Below are 7,910 nucleotides of genomic sequence, written 5' to 3'. Positions count from 1 at the left end.
GCGGAGCCCTCTAAGGCTTGTTATCAGGGGTCCGACGAGAAGTGCACACTTCCTAACTCCAGGCAGTACCGTGGTAACTACTAGCCCATTTGCTCCAGAAGCACAGTTCTGCTCTCTGGCTGTGCAGAGTATGGTTGCTGGCTGCTGGCTGCTGGCTGCTGGCTGCTGCAGAGCTGGCTGTGTTGCACAGGGTCCGGATTGAGTGATCCAGCTGGTTTAGGGATGCTACTTGTAGCATGGGTCTTAGATCTGCTCCCAGCCTATCATCTCACTGATGATCAGCTCTACTTCCGCAGAGCCCACAGTCCACAGGTTTCATGATAGTACAAACCCCAGAAAACTGTCCAGATATCACTCCTTCTTTCCCAAGGATCTATCCCTTCACTTGTAACTTTGCGGTCCATCCGGGGACCTGAACGCTGTTCCTGTATACTCCTATGGCTGGATACCCGGGGGGAGGAGGGGCTGCTAAGGAAAGGCCGTGGGCGCATCCTTTTAGAGAACGCTTCTTTCGTCCACAGTCTTTCCTGGCTGCTGCTGACCCCGTCTTGCAGTCAGCAGTAAACGCAGAGCCTGCAGCTCCGCTCTTCAGGAGAGACACGTCTGTATATTTGAGTTTAAATCAGAGAAAACCTGTGGCAGGTAGAGCAGAAGACAAGAAGGGAGTAGGAAGATGGATCTGGGATCTGTAAAGCCAGCGGTAGTGGGGCAGTGTAAGCTAGCCTCATCTGCTAGATTGGGATGAACAGCAGCGGGGAGATGGTCGTGTTAATCACACAGACTTGAGGAAAAAGACCACCAGCCTGAAATCATGGCCAGAGCTTTCCTGTGCATACCCGAGAGCCAAATCTGCTGCTGTCTCCTTCTGAGGCAGGGCCCAGAAGAACAGTTTCTCAAGCCTCTTTTATAGGGCAGAATGAAAGGTGGGGGATTTTACAGGCAAGCATGATTACAGAAGCAAGAGCAAGGAAGTTAAAGAAATCGTCCTAAAACAGTTGTTACAGATCTGTGTTGTCAGGAGTGGGGCACAGCCCAATTCAGAGAAACAGAAACTTAACTTTACACAAAACAGAAACCTAACTTAGCTAAAGTCTTAAAATGCCTCCCGGGGGCTAAATGAGGTTGGCTCAGTTCCTTAGTCACCCATACTGTACAGTATTCTTTTTCTTTTCCTTTTAAGTTTTATGTGTATGGGTGTTCTGCTTGCATGTATGTCTGTGTAGCAGATGCAGTACCCTCAGAGGCCAGAAGATGACTTGGGATCCCCTGGGACAGGAGTTACAGATGGATTTGAATCCTCATGTCCATGCTGGGAGTCAAATCCAGGTCCTTTGGAAGAGCAGCCACTGCTCTTAACCACTGAGCCACCTCCGAAGTCCCCTGTATGCTGTTCATTTAAGGCAAAGACAGATGCGTGGTCAAGGTGGAGTGTGATAGAGAGTGGAGGGGGATTTGGCTCTGTTTGGTATGAACAGATTTGACCCAGGATGGGGGTAGAACAGCAACATGCTGTCCCTTCTTTACCTCTATTTCTTGCTGTCTCTTATTTCTCTCCTTCCTTGTGTCTCTTCTTCCTTTCTCTTCTCCTTTCTTTTTTGTGGTTCTAGACAGCCCAACCCAGGGCTTTAAGTATATGAGATAAGCTAATATTATCAGATTAGATTAAAAATTTTTTCAAATAGTAACTAACTAAATAAAGACATGATGTGCATATCACTTCTCAGCCTTTTGCAAAATATCAAGTGTTAGAAGCAGATTTAAGCTGGAAATTTTAGAGAGAGAATTAAAGACACAATAGAAGGGGTTTTTAAAAATCCCAGATGTCCTGAGCAGTGGTAGCATGCATCTTTAATCTCAGCACTTGGAAGGCAGAGGCAGGCGGATTTCTGTGAGTTCAGGGCCAGGCGGGTCTACAGAGTGAGTTCTAGGACAGCCAGGGCTACACAGTGAAATGTTGTCTTGGAAAAAAAAAAGAGAGAGAAAGAAAAGAGATGCAAATGTATTATCTGAGTCTAATTATAATAGAATATCAACCTAAATTGAAGAACGTTAAGTATAAAATGAGTAATTCTTATAAATGCAGATAGCTCAAAAGACAAAGATGGAGGTCAAAGATACAGGGATCAAAGATACAGGAGAAGCCAGGCTCTTTGGGATGTGCTATCTCCCTTCCTTGGAAAGGATATTATCAGGGTACTTAGTGAGGTGTGACTGGGGTCCAGGGTAGGCTACTTCACGCTGTGTTTCATGCTGAGATCTTGGTTTGGGTCACAGTGCTGTGGTAGAATATCTTCATTTTTAGAACATGCACGCTGAAATATTCACATACATTCCCCCCATATGTTCCACGAGGAGAGACAAAGAAGTCACCAGGTATGTAAACAAGACAAAGATGGTCTCCTTTAAAAATTTTAGGGACAAGATCTCAAGTAGCCCAGGCTAGCCTCCATTGACTTCGAAGTCAAGGATAGCCTTGAACTCTGATCCCCCTTCCTCCACTGCAGGAGAGCTATTATTAGAGTCATTTATTTAGTGCTAGGGATTAACCTCAGTGTGTCCTACATGCCAAGCAAATGCTCTACCAGCCGAGTGACATTCTCAGGCCAAAGATGGCCTCCTGATAGTGACGTCACTGAGAGTGACATCATAGTATTCCACAGGAGGCTGAGACCTCTGAATTCCAAAGCCCACCAGCACTCAACTCACATCAAATGTCAAAACACTTATGGCCTGACCTCTGTCCCACCAGCCTCCAGAATCACTGCAGCCATCTTGTTCCATGTCTGCCAGCTGTTTCATATTGCTGTAACCTGCCTTCCAGTCATGCCAAGTCACTGACACAGAGAAGGGACTTGGCTCGAGGACACTCTGACCACATACCCTGTTTTGTTCTGTCTCTTCTGAATGCTCCGTATGAAGTTTGCTCATCTTAAAAAATTCCACAAAGCTTCACATAGGACCCATCAAATGAAAGGTCAACATGAACTGTTATGTCTAAAATGGCTTGAGTCAGAGCTAACCACTGGGCTGCACTTCCTGCACCTATGTACGAGCTCACGTATGGACGTTCAGTGTTATAGTGTGCATTCAATAAATTACTCTTTTTTTTTTTTTTGGTTTTTTCAAGACAGGGTTTTTCTGTGTAGTCCTGGCTGTCCTGGAACTCACTCTGTAGATCAGGCTGGCCTCGAACTCTCAAACTCAGAAATCCACCTGCCTCTGCCTCCCAAGTGCTGGGATTAAAGGCATGCGCCACCACTGCCCGGCCTCAATAAACTATTCTTGCTTAACTGAGATTGGTAGACATATAATTTGCATGACAAGTTTTAAAACCCCAACAAAAACATCCTATTGTTTTACAGACAGGCCAAATGGTACCGACCTGCCATGGAACAGGGCTCTCCTGGGAAGCTGTTCTCCAGCAGCCCTGCCTTCTCTGTTGGCATCTCCAGTGATGGAATATGGGGTTACTGTGTGAGCATGTAGCAGCTCTAACCTGATGGCTCTGTGTTTTTGCCAGAAGTGAGCCACGCTGTCCCAGTCATTAGAATACTCAGAGCTGAGTGGTAGTTATGCAGGCTCCCCCCGTGAGGACTAAAGAGGTGGAACCAGGCATTCCTTAAGGACTGATAATCTTTTGTGTGGAGTGCCTGGGAGATACTAGTGGCCTGCAGGTGAGGCAACAGGATAGTGGAGCCAGGAGTTGGTGGCACACGTCTTTAATCCTAGCACTCAGGAGGCAGAGGCAAGAGGCCAGCCTGGTCTACATAATGAGTTCTGGGATGGCCAAGGCTACACATAGAAACCCTGTCTCAACTGTCTCTTAACTGAGATTGGTGTACAAATGGTTTGAGTGATGACTCCCAGACCCCATCAGTATCCAAATAAAATAAATTCTTAGAACAAGTTGAAGATTAATGAATATAATTGGTTTGTTTTTAAAACTAATAGAAACAGGCAAACCAGACATGTAGCCCAGGATAACCTGGAAGTAGAATTCTACCCACTTGCACCTGTAATCATTAAGTCAGAGAGACTCAGGCAAGAATCTTGAGTTCCAGGGTAGCCTGGGCTACAGAGTGAGTTCAAGGGTAGCTTGGGTGATGGAACAAGAGTATCTTAAATAAGAAACATCGAACAAAAGTATCAGGGGAGGCAAACATAAACTTATTCTTGGCCAAGAAAAATAGGATAACTTCAGATATAGTTTTTACAGTTAAAAAAAATTATGTTGCCGGGCAGTGGTGGCGCATGCCTTTAATCCCAGCACTTGGGAAGCAGAGGCAGGCGGATTTCTGAGTTTGAGGCCAGCCTGGTCTACAGAGTGAGTTTCAGGACAGCCAGAACTACACAGAGAAACCCTGTCTCGAAAAAACTAAAAATAAATAAATAAATACATAAATAAATAATAAATAAATAAATAATGTCAGCTGGGCCATGGTGGCATAGGCCTTTAATCCCAGCAACCAGGAGTCAAAGGCTTGTAGATCTCTGTGAGTTCAAGGCCAGCCTGATCTATAGGGTGAGTTCTAGGATGGCAGAAACCCTGTCTCACTCCAACTCCCCTCCAAAAATTAATGTGTATAGGTGCTTTGCCTCCATGAATGTCTGGGCATCATGTGCATGCATTGCCCTCAGTTACCAGAAGAGGGAGACAGATCCCCTGGAACTGGAGTTACAGACTTTGAGTGGTGCTGGGAATTGAACCTGTGTCCTCTGCAAGAGAGTCAGTGCTCTTAACTACTGAGCCATGTCTCTGGCCCTTAGCATTTTGACTTTAAGGAATCATTTAATACAACACATTCAAAATTAAACAGGACATTATTTTAGAAAAATGTAAACTACTAAGAACCAGCAAACAACCTGAATAAGCAAGCTATGCATACATGTAGAATCTTGAACCTGATAAAGATTTAAGACATTCCACGGCTGGGTGGTGGTGGTGCATGCCTTTAATCCCAGAGGCAGGCGGATTTCTGAGTTCGAGGCCAGCCTGGTGTACAGAGTGAGTTCCAGGACAGCCAGGGCCACATAGAGAAACCCTGTCTTGAAAAACCAAAAAAAAAAAAAAAAAAAAAAAAAAAGGCATTCCTTAAAAATCGTGAAACAAGGGCTGGCAAGATGGCTCAGTGGGTAAAGGTGCTTGCAACCTAGCCTGACTATGTGACTCTGAGCTCCAGTCACATGAAGAGAACCAACTCCTATGGTTGTCTCCTGACTGTCAGGGACCATGCAAGCCTCACAGTTGACAGAGAAACAATCCGCATGACGCAAGGAGTGAAATTCAGGTCAGCATTTTATCAAGTTCTGGGTCAAAACTCTGAGTCTGACTTCACGGTTTATTTCTCTTACACGTTTAAGCACAGTAAAATGTTGGAAAGAGATGGCCGTGTGACAGTTATCACAACAAAGCTTTAGGCCTAGATACATCTGAACTCCCTTGCAAAGGAGCAAAGCCCCTGTGACCTTTAAGAACGAGTTGTATTGTCTGATACCCAGAGCTCAGGGCTAGGGCCTAGGGAGGAAGGACTTGTAACAGCATCCGGCTGCATTGATGGAGGATGCAGAGTACACGGGACTCTCTCCTAAGGATGGGCTCCGTTCACTGGGAGACTCAGCTCAGGATAAGGGTCTAAACAATGCCTGGGATATTAGGGGATCCAGGAAGGCCGGCTCCACAGAATAGCAAAAGAGCACAGGCTGTTAAACAGCAAGCACCCCAGCCTTCTGGGGAAAGGGCGTCAGACATTTTCTTCCCTTCATGTTTAAGGAGTCTCTCAGTTGTGCCTCCTACACCTGACCACCATGTATGTGCTGTGGTACGTATGTTCACATGCACGGGTACACACATATACACAAATAAATGAATTATGAATAAAAAGTAACGTTAATGTGTACCTGACGTTTCTTGAGTTTATTTTTGAGAACAGGGCTGTTTAATGTCTAAGACCGCATACATATTTTAAGTTCTTTTTTGTTTCTACTTTTATGGACAATGAGCCAAGAGTTTTTATACACTTTATACATTTTATTTTGTTGAGACAGGGTCTCACTGTATAAACCAGGCTGGCCTTAAACTCACAGAGATCCTGCCTCTGCCTCCAAGTGCTGGGATTAAAGCTGTGCATCTGCACGCCGCACCTGCGGACCTGAAGTTAGTTCTCCAGCAGGGTGCAGTGCGCGCCTGTCATCTGAGCACTAGGGAAGCATGGGGGTGTTCCTGAAGCTCACTGGCTAGCCAGTCTATGCAAAGTGGTGAGTCTGTGATCCGTGAAACCTGTCTCAAAAACTAAGGTGGGAAGAGATTGAGGAAGAAGCCTGGTGTCTACCCTTGATCTCAGATATGCACACGCACATGCCTTTATACCGGCTCAGACACATGCACACGTGAACATGTACCCTGCCCCCATATCTACCCATACAAAAAGAATCGAAAGTAAATTAGTCAGTTGGCTGGTCAAGACGGGTTATAGCCCAAGAGCTGCAGAGGTCACCAGTGGCCTCGTGAGGTGTATCTGTCATCTCTGGCTTTAAAAGGGCAGGCTAACGGGCTGCGGAGATGGTGGCTCAAGTAGAGAAAAAGCATTTGCTTTGCACAGACATGAGGACGCGAGTTTAAATCCTCAGAACATGTACCTAAAAAGCCACGCGTGGCTGCCCGTCTGTAATTCCACCACTGGAGACAGAGACAGGTGGATGCTGAAAGTCCATCATCAAGCCTAATTAAAATATTTACGAAGAACTTGGGAGGGGGTGCTGCTGTAGTTTAGGCAAGGCCAGAAGATCAATCCCCAGTCCAACAAGCAAAACCATACCTAGGTTGTGTGCTTTAGATGTGGGGAAACAGCTCACCACCGGATCTGGTTTATTTTCTCTGCTTCTGGGAGCCCGCTAAGAAAAATAACCACGGTTTTCCTGCCTTAGATTTATCTTAGCTCTGTGGTCGGTGAGAAGCTGCTGGGGGGATTTCCCGTTACTTATTGAAAAGCCAGCACTGGTTGTCCGCACCGACAAGCTGCGGAGGCCATCTCTGGTTGCTTGCGGATTGGTCAGCGCTTGGAATAATCTTCCTCATCAGGACCCCCTAAGTCCCTGCCTAACCCCAAGACACAGGGCTTAGTTTTAAGAAAATCATTTTACAGCCAGGCGGTTGTTGTGTGCGCCTTTAATCCCAGCCCTTGGGAGGTAGAGGCAGGTGGATCTCTGTGAGTTTGAGGCCAGCCTGGTCTACAGAGTGAGTTCTAGGACAGAGAAACCCTGTCTGGTGGGGGCGGGATGGGGAGGGATCATTGTACAGTCGGTTCTGCCCTTCTACCTCGTAGAAGCAGGGTTTCTCCTGGTTCTGCTGCTGTAGTGAGCACTTCTGGCCATCTGGATAGCTTGTCCCGTCTCTGCCTCCCATCCCGCTGCTGGAGTGTCGTCATTACTAATATCTCCCACTGAAATCTGCTTTCTATGTGGGTTCCAGAGACGAAACTTGTGTTATCGGGCTTGTTAGACTAGTCAGAGCGTTTTATTCTCTGTGCCATCTCCATGGACCTAATAATAAGACTGTCTGCTTTTTTTTTTTATGTGTGGGTCACACTTGTTTTTGGCTTTGCATTAACCAACACAGGAATCCACTGCAGTCTGCTACAAATAAGTTAAGTTCATTGGGCTTTATTTTTGGCAGCACTAAATATTAGACCCAGAGCATGGTACATGCTAGAAAAATGCTATATACCCCAGCCCCTCACTGGGGGATTCTAGGCAGGGGCTCTACCGCTGAGCCACACCCCAGCCCCTCACTGGGGGATTCTAGGCAGGGGCTCTATCACTGAGCCACACCCCAGCCCCTCACTGGGGGATTCTAGGCAGGGGCTCTACCACTGAGCCACACCCCAGCCCCTCACTGGGGGATTCTAGGCAGG

This window comes from Grammomys surdaster, unplaced genomic scaffold (genome assembly GCF_004785775.1).
Source record: "Grammomys surdaster isolate TR1022 unplaced genomic scaffold, NIH_TR_1.0 126109, whole genome shotgun sequence".
Lineage (NCBI taxonomy): Eukaryota > Metazoa > Chordata > Mammalia > Rodentia > Muridae > Grammomys > Grammomys surdaster.
The sequence above is the reverse complement of the archived record's forward strand: the minus strand, read 5'-3'. Positions refer to the sequence as shown.